Below are 1,943 nucleotides of genomic sequence, written 5' to 3' on the forward strand. Positions count from 1 at the left end.
TCCTAGGCTCCGCCCATCTGGCGGAACGACCCGAACGCGCTCCCAGCGGCCGCGACTCTCGCAGCGCTCGTAGCCGGTACGTCACGGCCCCTGCCGCCTCTCATTGGGCGAGCCTTACCATGACGTGTTTCCTGCCTAACAAATAAATACGGGCGAGGAGACGTCGGTGGTCCGCCATTTTGTGGACGCCGAGTTGGCGAGAGGGTCTGCAAGAGCTGAGTCGGAGGGGAACCGGGAGACCCGTTGGGACCGTTTGGATTTGAGCCTCCACATTTCTGTCCCCGAATCTCGGTAAGATCCCAGCGACCGCAAGAGGGAAGTGGAGTTGAACAGGAGTCGAGTTGGGGCCGGGCTTCATGGCGGCGCCAGATTGAGACAAAGAGGCGCCGCCGCCATTTTGTGACGTTCAGCATGGGGCGGTGGCGGGGGCTCCCGGGCCGAGACGGGGATTCCTGGTTGGGAGTGGAGGTGTTTGTTCCCCTTGAATTTAGGAGTGAGCCCAGGCGAGGGGTCGTCCTTGTTTGGGGAGGGAAAGCGGATCCATAGGCGGGGAGTGTGCTAAAGGCTTCGGCCTTTGAATTTTATGGCGCCTTTTTTTTTTTTTTTTTTGCTTCAGTTTTTCGGAAGTGATTTCCAAGATTTTCCTTTTGAGTCGTTAATGATGACTGGCCACTTCAGTCCATTCTGAAGGGCATTCGTTTCTATTTCCATGCTTAATTTGACTTTTTGCACCCCGGTAGTCTCCACCTTTTTTTAAGTGTAAACGGGCTGAAATTTAGTTATACCGGTTTTAGAGCTGCTTTTTGTGTTTCAAAAAGTGTTTTTACTGGATTCGGCCCAGATTGTGGTCACTATAAATAGGATTTGTCTGGATTGGGTTTTTTGTTTGTTTGTTTTTGTACCGGGGATCGAACTTGGGACCTTGTGCTTGCGAGGCAGGCACAGAGCTACTGAGCCAAATCCCCGGCCCTGGACTGGTTTTAACTAGACCAGCCGAGTGTGAAAGAACAGCGGTAGTGTGTACGAAAAGGTGAGCTTACTGAGTAGGTTTTATTTTTTTACACACATGAACGGAAAAGTTAAACGGATTCATTGCCAAAGTGACTTTAGTATTTAGGTAATTTTTGTATGTGAGACAGTCTTGCTCTGTAGCCCAGGCTGGCCTCCCAAATGATTTGAGTATTAAAGTCTAGCAAATTTTAAGAGCCCAAAATTCAGGAAATTGTTGCATGATGCATAGGTTTTTGTAGTTTGGATTTTGTGTGTGTGTACAGCTCACTAGTATTTCTTGTACTCCAGTTTTGTGCAACCATCACCTGTAGTTCATTTTCATGGTGAGGAAATTGTGGCCGCAAGCAGTGACTCCAGGTTCCCCTACCTTCTCCAATCTCTGGCAGTCTTGTTTTTTGAGACAGGGTCTCACTATTTGGTTGAGACTGACCTAGAACTCACTGTGTATCCCAGGTTGGTCTCAATCCTCCTGCCTCAGCCTCCTGAGTGCTGGGATTACAGGTGTGCACCACGCCTGGCTCTGGCAGTCTTAATTTTTGAATCTTTGGGTTTATTTGTGGTTAGTTTGTATGCACGGAGTTATGTAATGTTTGCACTTTCTTTTCTGGCTTAGCATAGTTTCAAGGTTTTCCTGCTTTTAGTATTTAGCAGTACATTTTTCGAATATATTTTATGTGTTGATAGACGTTTGAGTAGTGTCACCGTTAGCTTGCTTAGGGTTGGGGGACTGGTGACTGAACAGAAGGCCTTGTGTGTGCTCTGCAAATGCTTTGCTCCTCGTCCCAAGGTTATATTTTAAAGAAATTTGACGTGATTTTGCTCTTTGGTTAAGTTTTCACTGCCTAAGAATTTGATCTGGTTAGTATAACAGGGTAATTGGCCTTGGTCTTGTGGAAAAGCAAGTTGCAAGTTCTTTTTTTTTTTTTTTTTTA

General features: G+C 47.0%; 1 protein-coding gene across 1 annotated transcript in view; it reads left to right on the forward strand.

Moving 5' to 3' along the window:
* The first annotated feature begins 151 nt into the window (after positions 1-151).
* Positions 152-1,943, forward strand: part of Srsf3 (serine and arginine rich splicing factor 3) — an 8,903-nt gene continuing 7,111 nt past the window's right edge. Inside the window, exon 1 of the mRNA XM_010638825.3 lies at positions 152-291. The gene's annotated coding sequence lies outside the window, so the exon portion shown is untranslated. The remainder of the gene's footprint in view (positions 292-1,943) is intronic.

This window comes from Fukomys damarensis, unplaced genomic scaffold (assembly GCF_012274545.1).
Source record: "Fukomys damarensis isolate Sample0158 unplaced genomic scaffold, DMR_v1.0_HiC HiC_scaffold_20, whole genome shotgun sequence".
Lineage (NCBI taxonomy): Eukaryota > Metazoa > Chordata > Mammalia > Rodentia > Bathyergidae > Fukomys > Fukomys damarensis.